Source organism: Dromaius novaehollandiae, chromosome Z (genome assembly GCF_036370855.1).
Source record: "Dromaius novaehollandiae isolate bDroNov1 chromosome Z, bDroNov1.hap1, whole genome shotgun sequence".
Lineage (NCBI taxonomy): Eukaryota > Metazoa > Chordata > Aves > Casuariiformes > Dromaiidae > Dromaius > Dromaius novaehollandiae.
The window spans coordinates 42057754-42078545 of NC_088132.1; the positions used below are offsets into that span (position 1 = coordinate 42057754).

The following is a 20792-nucleotide window of genomic DNA, read 5'->3' on the forward strand; positions in this document are numbered from 1 at the left end:
TTTTACACACACACACACACACACACACACAACTGCCTCAATTCTGCTGTCTTCTCTTAGATACAGAGCTGAATTTTGCTGCCTACATAAGAACATGTTTAACAGGTAACATAACAAGCTTTTAGAGCTAGACAGATATAAAATGATAGAAAAATGTATTTCATAGTGAAGAATACCGCATGGCTCCTCTCTACATACTGATTCCTCCCTTACACTGAGCTACCAAAATGATAAACTACACCATGTGTCCTTCCATCTATCTATTGTCAATCTTCTACAAGTATTGGTAGCTGTGATTCATGCTAGATACCAAATGAAAAGGTTTTCACTTTGACAACTGGGTAAATAATTGTTAGCAGACAGAATGGGAACGAAAGATGACAAAGGATCACTGCAGTAGCGCAGACAGTAGGAACAATGAGCTATTCACAACCTCCAATGCTAGAATGACAGGAGGCATCTGATTTCACCACAAAAGACCAAACATGCTCTTCTGTAATAAAATTCCTCTTTCACAAAGCCTTTTCTGCTTTATATATCCTACAGGCTGCTTGCATTAGTCACAATAAAAGGCATACTTTGGAAGGAAAATGCCACAAGTCAGTCTCTTTGTCACACAGTTCCACAAATAAGTCATCTTCTGAAAAGCAGATTCTATTATTTTCCTCTCCTTCAGCACTGAGAAGAATACACTTAAATGAACTGGCAAGCACATGGCATCTCTATAATCTGGTAAACAAGCAATCTACAGCCATTTTTCTTTCTTTTTTTCTTCCTTGCTTCCTTCTCTCTCCCCTCCACCCTACGTCTTCATTAGTATGCAAAGCAAGTCCAAGGAGGGAATTTCTTCTTCGCTTGTTCACTAGCTAGAGGGTTATTCCTTTGCTGTGCTATTTATAGATTTGCTTTCAACTGCAGTGGGGAACTCACCATTTGCTGTTCAGCATTTTATGCTCAGCTAGCCTCCTGGGGATACAGCATTTTCATAAATTCCATGAATGGCACCGAGGTTGCCTCTAACATTCCATCTGCCTTTCTACTTAGCAAACAAAATCCTTTCCTATTGCCATTTTCGAAGTTAAAACAATAAATTCACTAATTTCATAATAGAAGTACAAAGGAAGCAAACTAGCTTGCTTCTGTGGAAGGGGTTTTTTTTTTAAATACAGTTTTTTATAACACTACCTATTACAGCCTTGCAGGACTACTACTACTCTGAAACACAGCAGGTACAAGTTAAGGAATGAGATATTAAATTTATTCATGAAAAGAGATGACTCATTTGACATGATATCATCGCCCTTTGAATAGGGGCATAGCATCACCATACAGAAAAAGATATGTAGATCCATTTGTGTTATAAATGATAAGATCATTTCTAGGATGCAGCTGCTCATTTGAAGCTGCTGCAGTAAATGGCAGGCCCAGTGTGCTGCTAACAGTGAAAAAGTTCAGTTCTCATTTGCCTCTCTTTCCTCCTCATCCATGTATTACTCCAAAAGCACAAAGGGCCCTGAACTAAACAGCCAGAGGCCAAGGGTGATTTCCCTCAGAGGAGCCACAGTTCAGGCTGCCATAATAGGGTGCAGAAAATCCAGCATAGGGGGTAAGTGCGAGCTACTAAAACCATCGGGGGGAATGCCTCCATAGTGTCCTTGTAAAAATGGGGATCTGGGACTGCAGAATAGCCCACTGGCCAGTCTGTGGAAACCACCCCCATGCAGAGCTCCCGATTCCACCTTGCGTCAGCTCCTGTGGCAGCAGTTTTCTCTTTGCTGTTTCTGCTCCTCCACAGGTTTTTCTGCCCACCACACACTGCATCACAGAAGCGCACAGTAAATGAGGCTGGCTACTAAGTGCTGGGTAGTTGCATTCATAGGGGTAGCAGAAAAGAGACTCCACTGGTCCTAAGTGTGACAAATAAAATGCAAAATCATACCTCTGAGTGGCAGGCTGAGGCACCCTACAAATTGTCTCACCTCTTGTGGGATGCATATTATTCTGTCTTTTCTCCAGCCATTGGCATTAGACCTGTAGCCTGCTCTTGTGGATGACAGCAGCAGTTTGCAGGGTGCGAATGTAAGCCTGTGGGGCAGGCACAGCCCACAGGGGTCAAGGCAAGTTGGAATCAAGAAAGTGAGAGAAATCCCCTGCTGACAATAAAACTTCCCACAGGGGCCAGAGGAAGCAGTAGAGGGAATTCTCTCACCTCCACACTATCTTCACCTGTTAGTGAGGGAGCAAGTTCAGCTCTTCATTTTGATACGTAGAGCATCACTGACCGAAGATACTTTCCTCTGTTGAAATTCCATGTACTTTGGCACGTAACAGCCCCCACAAGCTACAGTTTGGACTCTCCCAAGCTGCAAGTTGTACACGATGTATCTCCACATGTTGGCCAGCACCAAAACACCTGAGCTGTGCTCTAACACCTTGCAGAGAGAAGTTTACATCACAGTAGTGAGCACTTTGAGGATTAATTAATAGTCCCTTTGCTGACTGCAGTCCCTGAAGAATCCAAAGCCTTGATCCCTGGGAAGGTCAAGAGCAAATAATCATGGAAACCATTTCTAAATATGCATCAGACAAGAAAGTGATTGGGAGTAATCAGTATGGATTTATGAAGAGAAAATTAAGCCTGAGCAACCTCATAGCCTTCTATGATAGAAGGCTAGCTTGGTGAATAAAGGACAAGCCATGGACATTATTTATCTTGACTTTAGTAAGGCTTTTGACACTGTCTCCCATAACAACCTTGTTGACAAACTGATGAAGTACGGCCTAGATAAGCGGACTCTGAGGTGGAATGAATACTAGCAGAATTGTTGGGTTCAAAGTGTTGCGATCAATAGCACAAAGTCCAGTTGGAGGCCAGTCGCTAGTGGTATTCCCTGGGGGTCACTACTGGTACCAAGACTGTTTAACATCTTCATTAATGACCCTGCTGATGGGACAATACACACCCTCAGCAAATTTGCAGATGATCCAAAAGAGGGAGCGGTTGACAGACCAAATAGCTGTGCTGCTGTTAAGAGGGATCTCAACAGGCTGGAGAAATTAGCAAACAGGAACCTCCTTAATTTCACCAGACGGAAATGCCAAGTCCTGCAGCGGGGAAGGCACAATCCCACGCACCAGTACAGGCTGGGGAACGAGCAGCCGGAGAGCAGCTTGGCAGGGAAGGGCCCGGGAGTCCTAGCGGACACCAGGTTAAACGTGAGCTGGCAACGCACCCTTGCGGCAAAGAAGGTTGCGGGCATTTTGGGCTGCATTAGGAAGAGCGCCGCCAGAAAGTCTCGGGTTATTCCCCTCTACTCAGCCCTGGTGAGACACATCTGGAGTACTGTGTCCAGTTCTGGGCTTCCCAGTACAAGAAGGACATGGACATACTGGAGCAAGTCCAGCAAAGGGCCACTAAGATGATTAAGGGACTAGAGCATCTGCCATATGAGGAGAGGCTGAAAGAGCTGGCACTGTTCTGTTTCACAAAGAGAAGGCTCTGGTGAGAGGGTGTAAGGAAGACAGAGCTAGACTCTTCTCAGTGGTATCCAGTGAAAGGACAAGAGACAATGGGCACAAACTGAAATACTAAAAATTGCATTTAAACATTTTTTCACAGTGAGGGTGATCAAGCATTGGAACAAGTTGCCCAGAGAGGCTGTGAAGCCTGCATCGTTAGAGATATTCAAAACCCAACTGGACAATGACCTTGTACAACCTGCTCTAGTTGACCCTGCTTGGTGTAGGGGCAGTGGAGTAGATCATCTCCAGAGGTCCCAGCCAACCTCGATGATTCTGTGAATACAGGTGCAGGACAACTTTTACTTCTGCTGTTCCTCCCTCAAAAGCAGGGCTGAGCCCTCTTTGTAAAGTAATATAGGGATAATCAGAGGACTTCAGATTCCAGAAAGACAAATCATGCCTTTCAGCGTGGAAGCATGAACAACTTACATTTAAAAGAAAAATAAAGATGCTTTAAGCTGCATGCCAGTAAAACATGTAGTCTTCTACTGCACGATGAAAAACACCCAGGGCATACTAGCACCACATTTCTGTTTCCTGGCAGAGTTGAAGCAAGAACTACATAGTAATGACCCAGCCCTTCTATTTGTCTTTCTACTTGTCACTGATTAACCTATGGAAAAAAAGGTAGGAATACTTACAACATGACCGATTTGGTCTACCATAATGATAAACAGCAATATTCAAAAAGACATCTCTCTTCCAGATCATTTTTATCTAAAAGGAACACAGATGCACCCATGCTTGCACACTTCTGAATGATAGAATCTGGCCTAATTTATATTCTGTATTTCCTTTCCAACCTAAGAAGCCCAGATTTTGGTCCACTGTATCAAGAATTGAACTGTTTCCACTGATTACAGTGGGAGCAGGAATAGGTCCCTCTAAATCCATTCACTTCATTTTTTGACCACAATGTACTACACACAAGCACTGGAGGACAGAATGAAGCACTCACTACATAAAAAACAAAACAAGGCTCATATTTAGAAATAATACTTCCAAAAATCCTGTGAGATTTGTATAAGATCTAAAAATGATTACCACTAAAAGTGATTACCACTACTTATTTTTCACTTTCTAAACCAAAAGGACAGGAATAATTGTCATAAAACTATTCCAGCCATGAAGCAGCTAATACTTCCCAAGGAAGGAACAATAATGAAGTCACAAGTGGTGCCATGGTCTACTATGAAGAGTCATTACCATGTAATCCAGTGTCTTCTGTGAACTCTTTTCAGGCAAAAGAAACCTAACTATTCTTTTTAACTGCCAGTACTCAGTGGAAGATTTAGCCTTTTTATTTGATATCACATCATTGTAGTTTACCTGGAGAAGGGGCAGACCAAGTCATTAGCTGGGTATATCAGAACAACTACAGAACACATCTAAGTATAGAGAACACAAATGATACAGAGGACAAAACCAACAGTTGATGAAGTCATCACATCCCAGCACTGTGTTATGATTAATTCATGATTTTTCATAAGCTGAGGCTTTTATGTACATAAACGTTCAATAAATGGCAGAGTAGTTTTCAATTTCACGTGCTCCATTTGTTTTAATTGAATTTGAAAGAGAAAGCCAAGGTGTAAGTGCTAATTTATGGGATTTAACTAGGAGCTCAAGCAGTAAAAACACATTCACTTACATGTTCACTAGTGTCATCCTTCTCCTTTTCGCTCTATGCTGAAGTTTCAATTTGGCTTTGCAAGCAGTCATGGCATGCTGGCAACCACTGTCCCTGTGACCTGAGAGGAAGCACAGTACTATGATTAGAGCACTAGCAAAAGACTTGAGACACCAAGTGCTTACCCTGATACATTTCCAGTATGTCCCTGGGCCTTTAGCTTTTCTGACAACATTGTCCATTATCTTGGCTTTGAACCCAATTCACAGTTTGTCTATAGTGCCCACTGCATGGACCATCTTCTATCCTCAACGTGAAACAGGCTTCTCTGACTGCCATCGCCAGATTATCTGATCTGTGTTGCTCAGACAAAGCCCGCAGGAGATAACTTGGAGCCCAGTGACAACTGTGTGAGCTTGTATCTCAGTCCATGGAAAAGTCAGCCTTAGCCCCAAGTGACCTGCTCTGGATCTGCAACTATGGTGCCTGAGGGTGTTCACTCCTGATCAAGGTGCTTGCTTTGTTACTAACAACAGGTGGACAGACCGAGGAAGGTCAGAGGGAAAGTCGGACTACCTGAAGGCTTTAGGTGGGCTCGCCACGTCTAGGCAAACACTGCTAGCACAAGGTATCCACGATAGAAACTGCGTCTCCTGAGCTCCTCTGGCAGGGCAGAGCAATGTGAGAAGAAGCAGAGGCAGATGTGGAAGGTAGGATGAGATGCTGTGTTCTGGTAGGGCAAGGGGTGAGTAGCACCAAGAAGATGGATGAAGAGTGAAAACACAAAGGAAATACTGCATGTCCTCCCTTGAGGGTTTCCATATTTAAAGGGAAATCATTTTAATGCATTGTTAGAAAAAGCCTTCAGGCTGGTGCTGACTCAGGAACAACAACTTACAGTCCAGCAGTGTTCCACATAATAGTATGAGGAAATGGGCTAACGTCTTCAGCAGGTACCGTGGCAACATATTCTCTTAATTTTCCCATTGAAAATATTCTCACTCCTAGCTCCATTTTAAAATGTATTTGGATACATTCTCTTGCTATTGTCACTTGATTTAAATGTTTCTTTCCCTGTCTGCCCAGAGGAAAATACTAAAAAGGGGAACATAGGTGTTCTGTCCACAGACTATTAGAAAAGAAACTAAACATTATTTGTCTGGAAGCTTGGGATTTTAATAAGCCTACTCAGGTTGACGGCATTCCATATTGCTAATAAGCAACTAGGAAGTGGAAGCACATCACTTAATTTGTAAAAATATTTATATATTAATTAACATAGCTTGAGTCAACAAATACAAACCTACAATACTGTCTGCAGTACATTAGTCATGGTTAAGCACTGGAAAAGTTTGCCCAGAGAAGTACTGCAATGGTCTTCCTTGAGATTTTCAAAACTTGACCAAACAACGTCTTGCACAACCCAATACGGCTTTAAAGTTAGCTCTTCTCTGAACAGCAAATCAGACTAAATGACCACCTCTAACCTAAATTATTCTATGACTGCATTTCAATAATATGTAAACAATATTATATTTATGTGTAAGGCCAAGCTAAAAAACTGAAACCAAAAATAACAAGATTTTTTCCAGAAGAAATATCTTTTTTTGTAGCATAAAACTAGAAAGAAGAAATGAATCTATGTGAAGTATAGAAACAAAAATGTCAACTGTTTATCCTGCAAAATTAATGATGATTGATGAGCACTGAAAAACACACTGAGGAGCTTATATTGATTAATACAGAGTATCACCTACACAGCCATATAAATATGAGACAGCAGCATCTACAGAGATAATACAGCAAGATATACCAATAGTATTTCTTCTGTACTACTTCGCATAGTCCTAGCATGAAAATTTTAGCAAAACTAAGTAACTTGAAAAGTGAACTCATCCTCTCTCATTATCCTTGCCTACTTTATACAGCTGTGCAATTCCACTGGCAATCAAAAAAATGACTTCTGGTGTACACTTGAGTAAAAAGAATAGCTAGTCTAAAGCATCTCTTACAAAACTCTGTCACCCTACTCTCCCAGAACTCCGTGGTTTCCTCAGGAATCCCACTCCAGTCAATAGGCGTTTCAGGTGATCAAGAGCTGAAGAATAAGGCCTGACATTTGTTTCTTGTTCTTACCTAGTTTTGCCTCTGAAAATCAAAATGTTCAATGTGAGCTCACTGAATGACAAATGACAATCATTTTCCCAGCTGCTCCCATTCTTAATTGCCTAATGTAATTTAAAATTGTTATAATTAAATTATATAGAGTCACAACAAACAGCTAAAAGTCTGCAACAATTGCATCAAGGCAAAAATTGGTCCAAATAACAGTTTTCCTTATGTTTCCTTATGTCAAAATCAAAAACCAAAATTCCTTTGTCACATGGACTTCCAGAACAATGTTATCCTGCTGAAGTAGACATCAACCGAGAAATTGCATACCCCATCAATACAGGAAAGCATATAAATGAGGACAGAAAGAAAGCAGTAACAAGAACATCCCCCTGCAGAGCGCTGGGAAGGAAGTTGTTCTGCCAGGCACTACTCGACCGTTTTCATGTTTCATCAGGCTGGCAAAGGCGGAGGGGCACACTCTCCTGATAGCCAAAGAACGGGCAAAATCCCAAGCTTTATGATTACTTTTTACTACATTTTGAGAGAAGTTTTAAACTGGTGACAGGATCTGCATATCCTCATATTAGAAAGTACTGCTAACTGAAATAATCCCTTGAGTAAAGGCACCACTAGAATCATATGTTTCAATTCCCTTCTCTTCCTGCGAAGCCCCTCTCTGCTCAGAGTCATTCTCCGTACTTCATCTACACAGGAAAGCCTTTTTTCAGATGGCTAGTGCTACACCGAACAAAGGGCAACTCACCTGCTTAGCGCATATAGGAAATGTGTAAATGTTCTATTACCAAAGCTGGAAGCAGGTAACTTTCAACTTGCTTCGTCCATCAGTACCGCAGTGCTTTTCTCCCACACACCCGTACCTCTGCTACTTGCAGATGACACACACAGCTTTGAAATCCAGCCCACTCCTTGGCCTACGCCCACAGCGCGCCCATTTAGCTTGTACATACACTGCCATTGAAATTACTGAGCCTGTAAACCAAATGACATAGGGGAGGGAAGGCCTGGGTATAACCAAATGACACAGGGGAGGGAAGGCCTGGGTATACCTGGGTGCAGGGAACTCCACAGGGCTCCAAACACTTAAGAAAAAGGGCAGGAGAAGGAAAGATAAAACAAGGGGGCTAGGAGAACACTGTCTTTCTGCAGGATTTATTGAGCGAGTACCCACAGCATCTACTCTGCCCCAGTGAGCTTTTACAAACAATGCAGTGAATTTTTATAAAAGACTGGAAAAGTACCATAGTTTCATATTTAAGTTCATTTTTCAAGATTGTGCCAACAAACAAAGTTGGCTAAAAAAAGAGAAAGAAGATGAGCCAAGGACCTACAAACCAGTCAGCTTAGTTTGAATTTCCAAAAAATCCCCACAAGAAATTATCAAGCTATTTGGAACCATCTAGATGGTAAAGAGTTACTGTGCATGGATTCGTCAAGAACAAATCATGTTCAAACAGCCATAATTTTTTTCAAATAGTGGGCAGAGGAAAAACAGTATATCTTAACTTAATATCATATATATTGACTTTACTAAGGCTTTTGGTACTATTATAAATGACTTTCTCATAAATGAGCTTAGAAAACAAGGTCTAGAGAAAAGTACGATAGGAAAGATGCAAACTAATTGAAAAACTGTACTCAAAGACTGTATTCCTAATCATTCAAGCTGGAACCTGCTGGAGGACAAGACTGAAAGTCAAAACGACCTTCGACAACCAGGGAAATGGTCTTAAAAGACAGAGACATAACACAAAAGGATAAATGCAAAATTTTGAATGTAGGCAGGAATAATCAGTTACACAGTTGCAGGAAACACAAGCTCAGCTCTGCAGAAACAAAACCCAAAAAGCTGAATAGGAGTCAGAAAGCATTCTGGGAGGTATAAGTGGTGGGAAATCTGCAGGACACCGGAAGCAGTCCTTGTGCCCCACTCGGAACTGGCAAGGCCTCTGGTGGTAGGCTATGTGCTCTTAGGGAGAAGCCGGAAAGCAGCGAGAGTGATATAAATCCAGAAAATATGGCCCTTGAGAAAGATCCAATGAATTGGGCTTGCTTAGTTGGACAGAAATAGATTGAGGACATGCTGTTAACTGACAATTAGTTGCCCAATTATCAGTGTAATTATGATAATTAGTTTACAATAACTAAAGAATTATTGAATGTTTCTGCAAGTGCAGAATATTCTCAAGCACAAAGAGGCTTAGAAGGCACCTGCGGTTTTCTTTTGGAGCCGGGTGGCAATAGGAGTAACACGAGATAAATTGCTTCAAACATTACAGAAATGTGAATTGTTATCTATGCAATTTTGGGGTGTCCAAAATTGGAACGATGGCAGTAAAAATCTGCAGATGTGGGTACATTATATATTTAACTCTGCTAATGAGTTTCAGAGTTAAAACAAAAATATGTGGGCTGTGGGTGCCAAGCGAGGAGGAGAGGTAGAGCTCTGTGATGGACTCTTTCCTCACTTTTTTATGGGCTGCGCTGCTAACAGCATATGTCCTAAAGCAACCTTAACACTGAACTGAATGCATTTTTTGTTACACTTCAAAGAAGATACAAATAAAATTTAAGTTCTCACAGAGGGAAAAATCTATAAACATCTCTTTTTTTAATGAAGGCTTATTTTAAAGAGTGCAACTCTAGCAAAAGAAAGTGTTTTCAGACTTACAGTTTAATAAGAGATGGTGCAATAGTGAAAAGAAAATTAACTTTGGTATAGAAAGCACATGCATCCTGATTTATACATAGCAGAGCAACACTAATAGTCTTATAAACTCAGTCTGGCTTATGTGTTCATTAATTTAATTTGTTCTTTCAATCTGCATTGTATGGAGAAAGGAAAAAAAAAAAACTAAATAACCTCCTCTGTACAGAACAAATAATTTAAAAGTAAGTATATGAAGCTGGCAGATTTTCCGGTGACCACAAACCTATCTATAGAACAATAATTAAAGCCATATTTTCTTGAGGGTGTAATTTCTGCAGTCTTTCTTTGACATTAAGCTGAGCACCTACCAAGTAAATCGAAATCAAAAGACTTAGGGGAATGAGCCAAGCTCTGAGTGTATTCATCTTTCTGTTCATTTCCTCTCTACTTCTCCTCCTCAATTTCAGTACTACACCAAAAAGAGGTTGTAGCAGATTTTAATCACACAGATCATAACTAGAATATCCAATCTGAACTTTTTCATATCACTGTGGATTGCTTGGACTGGATCCCTGGTTTCTTACCAGTCCCTTCAGTACCAGTATAAATATTGGTGGCTTTCAAATGTTACGACAGCATTTGCATTTACCATGTTTCAGCATTTGCATTTACCATGTTTAGTGCTTTCTTATGCAGTGATCTCTAATCATATCACTGTCTTTACTTAATTAATTAAGGTACATACTTCCCCTGAGGTGGGGATTTATGGGAATCACTTCATATGAGCTTGGAAAAAAATCATTTCTCATTTGGAATATGACATCAATGAAATACGGCACATCTGCTCAGGAAGAAATTAAAAACAAGTATTTCAGCCCTTTGAAACTGAATAGCTATGGCAAAATGGGCAAGGATTTTGACCACAACACTCTAATTAACCCTGTTTTTGCATAATACACTGCTGGAACATTGTCAGAAATTCAGTACAAGGTCAACAGCAAAGTTCTCCTGACTTAAAGGGAGCCGGGATTTAAACCTGACTTTTACAACTGATCCAAAGAACTATTTTCTCCCTGTACATCCAACTTTTGTTTGTTTTTCAAGGCTTACTTCGTTTTCTTCATGAGCCAATGGAAAGAGCACAAAAACAGATCACCGAGAGTAACTGATTCTAAGGCAGTCCTTTCTTAAAGGTTTGCAGGGAATTAACTGTAACAAAAGATCATCCGAAATAAAAGAAAGGGTGGAAGTGACAAAAATGACTCAAAGCTCTCAAAAGCAATGAGCTACCTTTAAATATGATTAGGCATGTGAAGTTTTACAGAGACAAAACACAAATCATAGAAACACAAATCATTCTTGCATGTCCTGTGTTCATTATTTCAGTACTTGCCCCTCCCAAAAGAGATAAAAAGGTTGATGCTATGAAGTGGGTTAGTCTGCAGAATGCCTGCAGAGAAGTGCCTCATGAGAAAGCTTTAAAAAACAAAACAAAACAAAAAAAACCCCAAGCATACAACATTCAAAGAACTCTGATACTTCACAGAATGCATAACTCTAGAAGCCATGCAGAAAAGGCAAAAGTTCACTTGAATTCAAATTCTCACTTCCAATTCGTTTCCACTGGGCTGAGAAAGCCAGAGCAGATCCCTCCCAGGCACTTCAGTTCCCACTAGAGAAGAATAATACATTAGTTTCAGCTCCCTATTTTAAGCTAGTTATGCCTACGGCTGGTCAAACAGGACAGATCCCAAAACAACATGTGTTCCTCAAGAACATGTGAATGGCACCAAAATCACAGACTGCAGACTCCAAAGAAGTGCAGGACCAGAAACAGGTTGATTTGTTCAACTCTCCCTCAGTTTGTTCTTGGAAAAAAGCCAGCAGAAATCTAAGGAAACGGCCATCATTTGCCTTGAAAGATATCTTGAGAAGTCTCATTTTTCATATTCACAAAGCAAATCCTCTGGGTTTCGCAAAGCCACACTGCACAGAGTGGTACTTGGAAAACTCTGTGTGGAGGAAATTCTAATGCATCAAACCTTAAATTTGGAGATAGCTTACTCTTGGAAAGCATCATTAAACTACAGAAGTGTTTATTAATCTCTAGCATACAAGCCCATCAGACAGGCCTCCGAATGTGTCTCGTACCTGAGGACAACGGCAGGCTTTTGACCTGAGCCTCCTTCTGCAGTAACATCGTTTTGCCTAGGGATCACAGGTCTGGCAAACACCTGCCAGGCACCAGGAAACAAATCAGCAAGTCCCAACTGCCTGAATACCTTTGGCATTTCCACCTGTCCAGAAAAGCTCCCATTTATGCAGATTTTTCAGCCAAGAATCTCAAATGCTTTGTAGCTATCTATTAAGCCCGATGCCACTCTTCAAGCATACCAGGACACGCTACCCCTGAAGCTCCTCCAAATCCTGGCCAGAACTGAACTCATCCTTGGACAGCTCTGGAAGGACACAAGCATGCAAAGACAGCCATCTCGCCACTGCTGGATGCTGCGCTTCCCGTCTTCAGCAAAGATGCTGCCCATCATATGTAGAAAATAACTTTCTGAAGTCTTCTCTTGTAACTTTTACAATAACTTTTTACCTTGATAACTTTTCACAGTGGCTACTTATGTTCAGTGCTTTTCTCTAAGTTTAACACTAGGTCTACCAAGTTAGGCTACCTAAATTGAAGGCATCCATATGAATAAATCAAAAGTAATAAATTTTCTGTTACATAGGTAAAGAGCTCTTCCAATTTCCCAGACCCTTTGCTCCAGTCAGTAGGTGCACCTTCTCCCCTTCAAAATTTCATTACGTCAGAACTCTGACTCCTGCCCAATTCTTGTAGAAACAAGGGATAAGCTCTTCTGTATCTCAGTATTCAGCACTGGCAAGAAGTCATCAAACATGCTAATTACAACTTCAGAGAAGATTCAAGGATGATTTATTTGGTTAAGCTTTAAAAAAACCCCACATGAATAGAAGCAGAATATAAAACTGCAGTGACTAAATAATCAGAGATGACTGGTAGAGCATACAGTAGCTTTTTGTTCAAGTCAGTTGTTTCATGGCTGAAAAAGAACACAGATCCTGTCATTGATAGCTTTTGTCTTCAACAACACTCAGAACTGCTATTACCTTGTTGGTACTGCAGCTCAGTACTATCCTTATTAGCTTTGCAAGATGATGAACAGAGTAAACCTTCAAATGAAATACCTTCTCTAATCATTTAAAAGATGAATTGTGCAACCAGATCCTCACACAGTGCTCTAGTCACTGGCACTGTCAGGGCTGTTGCCCTACTCGTTATACTCTGTTAATGAACAGTCTTCATATTGTGCTTTGTAAGGCAGGCAAAAACACATCCCTGGCTCCACGGGTGCTACAGTTTGAGCCTTCATCCCAGAGAAACCCTCTTGTAATAAAGCCTGTCTTGACTGAGGGGCAATTTACCAACACAAGACTCAGACGGGAAAATATCAAGGAAAGTTTTCTACATGAAGAACTGTGAGTTTGAGGATCCAGAAAGTGCACACCTTTTAAATTTGCTGGCTATCCCCTTACGTAGCATTCACACTTCTTGTAGCAACAAACCTGTTATCACTACAGAAACAGAGAAAACACAAGAGCAACAACTAAGAAGTGATGCCAATACTCCTGCCATCCCCACAAAAAAAGTCCCAAAGAAGCTCTGATGCCTACTAGCCAACTTAACTTTCCTCAGCACAGAAGGTCTTTGAAAGGGTCTTCCCTTCAAACTACTACCAGGTGACCTTTCTGGACCCCTGTACAGCCAGAGTTCAAGGTATTGGTATCAAGATGTAGTATCATGTATATACACGCAAACACACACATATATGCACACGTCGTATACCTAACCACAGACCATGGCACAATACTCCTTCAAATAATCCTGTTTACTTGACAGTTACAAGAACAATGCAGGAAATAAATGCTTTTTCAAAGCTCCCAGACGTATCAAGGGACTTTTTACCCTTAACCACCATTATCATAATTATTATTCAATTACGGTAGCATATAAGGCATCTCAGCTAAGAATCGGATTACGTAGTTTCAGGTACATATTAAACAAGTAATAGCTAAAGCTTGCAGGCAACAGATTAGAGAGCAAGTGACTAATGAATGAAGTAAACACATAAGCTAATGGAACAGGGAGGATAAAAAACAAAGGAACGAAAGATTTTTAAAAAAAAATCAGAAGCCTTAGCCTACTTTTCACCTGGCCAGTATTACATGGGATGATATGCAGACATAAGAGAAAGGTAGTGTTTAAGGAGAGATTTTGAAGATAATTTTTTTACAAGATTCCTACGATTTTTTAAGCATTCCAGTTTCTTCAGTGAAGGTCAGACAAGCAAAAATGCAAGAACAGTCATTTCTAATAAAATATGAAAGGAAACAGGGGCTGAGTGGTAAATAGCATTAAGGGAGAACATTATTGTATCTGGTATGATGTGAAGGGCGGGGGGGACATACCAAGTAACCTTCGAAGGATTTTGAAAAAAATTTAGGAACAGATGAAAATATTAATCATCTATTCCACTATGGTGGATTACACTTCCCTGGCAACACTGTTCAGAAGATGTTAAGTGGGTATGCAAAACAAGCCTTGATCACTACTTATATTTCAATTTACAGCCACATTAAATAAGGTAACTTGTGACCTTCCCCTGGAATCCATTCAAACAAACCATTGGTCTGCACTGTTGGCACATGTAGATATTTTGGAAGCATCATTAAAGAAATGTCTTTCTAGGGTGATCAGGCACACATAGTACAAACAGAATTTGATCTGAGAGAGTAGGTTTTCTTTTTTAAAACCAATGGTATTCTGAAAAAGTGTAGGTCTCAAAATTGTGCTTGTGCGTTTAGGCTCAAGGAGATCAAGATGTCAAATCATATGTCAAAAAACTGCTGTGTAAATATCTGTAACACAAGAGAGCTTTTGCATTTACATAAAAGCCCAAGAATATATAGCAGCTCTACTTTCACCTCTCTTACATTACTGCAAGCAGAGCCAGATTTAAGGGTGTGTGAAGTAAATAGACATCTACCCTAGACAATAAAGCAAATTTGCAAATAGTAAGTGTCAAAAATTCCCCATAAATATTTATTTCTTGCTAAAACTGGCAAACTGACAGATTGCTCAATGAAATCTACTTGGTGCTTTACCACGGAGTTGGGAAGTCAATTGCAAAAAAACTAAAACAAAAAACCCTCCTGTTGGAGCAGAATGTCACAGATTTGATCTGAGTGTTAAAGTGATGTGAGTACTGGAAAAGTTTTCTGAAAGATACTTACATGTAAACTGGTCTACCAATACTGAACGTTATATACTAGCTTTACCAGCTCATGTGCAATGACGAGGAAGAAATCAGCTAGGAGAAAACATAAGTATTGCCTGGATCTTATGCTGGCGATCAACATACAGCTGAATTTCAGCTTCCGGAAAGTATTCCAAGAGAGAAGCTCACTGTCACAAGCAATACTGGAAACCACCTATTTTAAGGCAATGTTAGGTACTATTTGTGGAATGTAGATATTGATTTGTACAGTGCAAGTATCCTATCAGAAAGCTATTGTTAACAATTCCACTAATACAGGCAGAGAACAGAGAGAAAAGTTTGGCCAAAATACTAACATGTCGTTCAAATGTGTAATACTGAGAATTTGGAGTCAGCAGCTCAAAATCCTTTAATAATTCTTGTTCCAAAAGTAGAATAAAAAAAAATGCCAGGACTCATTTCTTTCTTTGAGTGAACATTCACAACATTTCCCCCTCACCATCCCACGCTCTTTATTCTTAATCAGGCATCTATCTCCACTTTTGAGAAAGCAGCGGCCTTGAATCCAGTTACCACCTTCTATTTCTTCCCCTCATCAGCTTTTGGAAGTAAAAGACAAGCATTAAAGGTAGAGTAGAAGAAAAGAGAATGTCCTATAATAATGCTTTTTAAAAAAAGGCTTAAAAATTTGCTAATTTCCTGCTAATAGGCAGGAAAAGCAAAAGGTAGGAAAGCTCTGACGAGTCAGCAGCAGAGAGGAGCAGGCGAGGGCACCCAGGGTCTCTTGGTGCTTCCATTAATAATCATTGCACGCTTGAGGAACCAAAAGTATTTTGAGTCCAACTGTGAATCCAAATACAAGAGCGTAATTTCACTGTTCTACTAACCAGAGGACCATCTGTCCTCCATGACTATGTGGATAGTCCTAAGAATGTTTACATCCAGTTTTCCTTCACTGGGAGGACTTCTGGCAGACTTCCAAGCAGTTTGAATATGAACTAAAAGAAGGTAATTTAAATTAGCCACGTTTGGTTCACGTCCATCAGTAATTTAATGCCAGCACAATTCTACTTATGAGATTTTAAACAATCCAATTGCTAGGCATAGAAAACTCTCGAGCCAAAGCTGTGTCAGATAAAATCAGTACAAAGCAATTCTACACATGAGTAAGTTCATGTGGCAGTTTACACTTTAATTTTGTTTGCAAAATGGTTCATTTTTCAAAGAATTTCACAGATAATGCATCTCATATTTGATTTCTGTGAGCTGGGAAAAAGTGTAACATTGTATTTAAGAGTATCTTATGTCTTTGGCCTTTTAAATAACAGCAATCAGAAGCAATTATAAGTAAAGCCTGCAAAATCACTTCCATATCATGCACTGGCTATTTCTGCATCCTGGAAAAAAGCTTCTTTGGCATGGTCCTATATCACGTGGATTAGAGAGGTCAATTTGGGAAAATCATCGTGTCTATACTAAAAACTTTGTGAATATTTTTTTACCCCAATATAATTCTGAGGAATCTGTAGCACAGAAGGGGTACAATGTGAATGAAGGCATTACGTGGTGATGAAAACTACTCGTGTCTTCACAGTAACCTTTCAGCTTCCAAGCTTTGTCACACTGCTGGAACTGGACTCGGGTTTACCAATGTCTCAGGATACATCCACCCTTACAGTGAAGCTTTTCTTGGTAATAACAATACTTAAGACAGAAAACAACCAACAAAAGAGTAGCATGTCAACAGGCCTTCAGCATCTAGAGACACAGAAGAGCAGACAATTGTAAGACTCATAGCAACAAAACACTTCTCTTGGAGAACATTACAAACTGTGAATTATTTTCAAGTGATAGAGATGATCCAGGAGAACCAAAAGAGAAGATCCACAGAGAAGACAGACAAGAAACAGAAATTTGGAAATGCAGATAAGAAAAGTAAAGGTGATATGAAGGTAGTAGTTTTTAAGCATCATCCTCTCAAGAACATGCAGGATCCAGGTAACAACACAGCCCTCTTCCTCCACACAAGCCCTGAGCAACAGCTCTCTGGGCAACAACTTCCCTTCAATGAAGTTCTGGTTATTTACTTTGGCTAACAACTGGAGCTAATCTTTCTAAAAGTAGGAATAATAAAACCTTAATCCAGACTATGAGATGAAAGTCTGCAGCTGCTTAAGATGTCAGAAAGTAGTGATTCCCCAACAAATAACCGCTGCTGGTTTATCTATCACTACCGATGCCAGTCCAAGTGTGAAGACAGATCAGTCAGACCAGAGAGAACTCAATACTGGGCTGTATCATATCCAAAACATCTGCATATAAGTAATGAGATGCTCTGACAAATTCATCAGAGCTCAAGCTTCTTCTCACTTTCTGGGCCTTGCCTGGCCTATTTCTGAATTAAAATCTTTGCCTGGCAAGACCCTGACCGCCTTTTATCTGTTAAAGGATACAGGGAAGCAGAGGAAATGAGAACAAACAAGTCTAAGGAGGGATCAAACCAAGCTGTATCTCCTTCCTGTCCATGTACCACTCTCAGAGAGGACTGTCTATGGAGCATCTAAACATGCAATCTCTGTTCTTGTAAGACCCACAAAGAAAGTCTTGCATTTGTTCTTTTAATTTCATTTTTTAAAGTGATAAGAAAGCTCAAAAAGAAACAATGATGCATATCAGATCGATGTCTAGTAAGAAATGGGTCAGCTTTCTCCTGGAATGGATTCACGGTGTGCTCGGTGGAATGGAGCTACACACATCCAATGGCACACAGCCAAAATTTCCATGTGTCCTGCAGTCAAAGATGTCCAGGAAAACCAAATAAATGTCCAAAATTTTCAAATTCCAATAGGAAATATTTTTCAGGTGGAAAAGCATACCCTTGCATTTACAAAATTCATAAAATACTGTTAAATTTGAGAGGCAATTTGTTTTTGCTCAAATGGTTTGTGAATTCACTTTTATTTTTGTTTTTTTTCCTCAAATAAGCACTAAAGAACTTTAATCTCACTTACAGGGTTTTTTTTAAATGAACATTACGTTTTTGGAATCTAGGTTTGGCAAGTAAACTCTGTGCAATTCTCTGTCAAACAAAGCACTTGAATATTTCAAGAGTATTTTCTGACTGTTTTACTTTTTGTGTTTCTATATACTCATGTGCAAGAATACGCATATAGACTTATTAAAAGTCACCCGATAGAATGGCAAGCTCAAATTAGATAATGACTGGCATTAGAAGTTTTATAATAGCTTAATTAAGCAAATTTAACTTGCAAATAAATGGCTCTGTGTGGCCTCCTGAGTGCTATTGGCAAACGCTGTTCTTGTATGTGTAAATGATTATAATACCTATGTGAAAGTAACTTTTGTACATGGAAACCCCAGTACAAAAGAACGAGGCAAGTCACAGACCTTTGCAGAGAGAGGCAACCTCTCCTCCCAACACCAGATAACGAGGCTATGAATGCACTCTGTGGTGGTGTTAGCTCAGGCTAATAAAACCCTTCTCCTTAGCAGGAAAGGAAGAGCTATTCCACAAACAGGAACACATCCCACAGGGAAGCTGCTGCTGGGCTTACTGCCTATTCCGGCTATTCCTTTAGCATTCATCCCAGAGTATCTAAATGCACAAACTATTAACACAAGCTTTCTCACCAAACCCTACATTTTGAGAATCCAAGACAACCTAAGTTCCTTAACTCAAGACTACAGGGTTTAAACGAGTGTGCCTAAGTGACATTTGTATGTAACTCTAATCCTGTCACATACTAGCACAGCGGATCAACAATTTAAATGCTGTGGAAGAAATCCATTTTCCAAGAAGATATCTCCATTTCAGGAAGCCTGCTTATATTCCAACAGGCCGGGTGGCTGCAATTTCGCATCTGAAAGGCTGGTATATCTGACTGTGGAGTGCAAAGCTAGCTAGCACTGCCAAGCCAAAACTTTTAAAAGAAGCTTTAACTTTTGTTCTTTCCAACTGTATGTCAAATCAATAGTCCTTCTGTGGAATTAATTTACTTTGTGCCCAAGTAGACAAAACTAAAAATCTAATCAATATGAAAGAAAACTTGTTCGACACATCCTGGGTGACAATGACCAATGTTTTGTTTTTTCACCTGCATTTTTGCAAAAAATTGTTATTGTGTATGTGAAGAGCTATAATAATAATACTAACACTATATAGGAAGGTGTCCCATCCTTACCACCGTCGTACCTGGCAGGCACAGCTCAGTGGCACAGCAACACTCTAAAAATAAGCTCCATAAAATTGAACAGAAAGCCAGACTAAGGAAAACAAAGGAAGGAAAGAAAAGGTCTTAGGAAGAGTACAGCATACCTGTGAGCACCCATCTGAGAAAATGTTATTTAATCACATTCCAGTAACAAAGAGAGGCTTATTTAGGAGTTAATGGCACCGTAATATTTAGTTCAAGGTATGCATAATGCTCCTGGAAGCTTAACAAACACATGCGTGTGTCTGCGCGCATATGTATTCAAACATGTGTGTGCATATATATGTGTATATAGGCACATGTATGTGCATATATATTCAAATATATATGTATGTGTGTGTGTAAATACACCATATATATACACATACATACTATATATATACACACACACATGCACATTTCCGAACAAAGACAATTCAGCTTTGCCAACCTCTTTCAGCCGGCCAACTACAAATCTAGCTCTCCTCAACTTTAAGCTACTCTGCACTACAGGGATGTACACACAACCCTATCTGAAAAGCCCTAACAATGAAAAAGCTTTTGTGGCATGGACAATCATTGCATTTGGGCTACTACAGACCAAAAAACTAGTCCAAAGTCCTCACAAAGAATGAACCGTTAACAGCATCTCTTCCATGTAGAGATGAAGATTCAGTTAAAAATCAATGGTGCAATTGCTGTGGCACTATGTCACAAGGAGAAAGGCAGCCTCACAGGTAAGCAAATGATCCAACAGGACAATATAGAATGAGAGGTTATGTATCTACAAAACTGGCATATGTAAACATCTTCATCACTGAAGAAGGAAAAGCATAATGAGAAAATAAACATTAAAGCTTCTGACAGGCAACATAGCTTTTCTCAAAAGGCATGGCAGCTGCTGCTTAAAATGACAACACAACAGTTTAATCACACTTCCTTAATAGCATATAAATTACTCATCATCTAAATGTACATATACATCATATGCATATGGCATATTAATTGCTCATTACTAATTACTCATTGCTTAACTCATATTAATTACTCATTATATATATGCATCATGTATATGCATGTAGCACTCAGCTCTTAGGATGGGATAGATCTACCTCACCTAACTTCAGGTGTCTACAACACAGATGTCTGCAACTGAGCTATTTACCTTAAGCCCCCTTTATAGTCAGAGAAAAACAGGAACTTTTAGATTCCAAGTCATCTGATGTTTTCCTACTTCTGCTTCAGGAAGACACAAATTATGCTGCAGAAATACCTATTTCTTACCAGCTCTTACTTCACAGCTTATTCCACTTCACATGGATGTATATCTGGACTAACAT

General features: G+C 39.8%; 1 protein-coding gene across 1 annotated transcript in view; it reads right to left on the bottom strand.

Annotated features, from left to right (window-relative positions):
- KCNN2 (potassium calcium-activated channel subfamily N member 2) overlaps positions 1-20792 on the bottom strand; it is a 300746-nt gene that overhangs the window by 218922 nt on the left and 61032 nt on the right. Inside the window, exon 6 of the mRNA XM_064502223.1 lies at positions 5174-5273. The gene's annotated coding sequence lies outside the window, so the exon portion shown is untranslated. The remainder of the gene's footprint in view (positions 1-5173; positions 5274-20792) is intronic.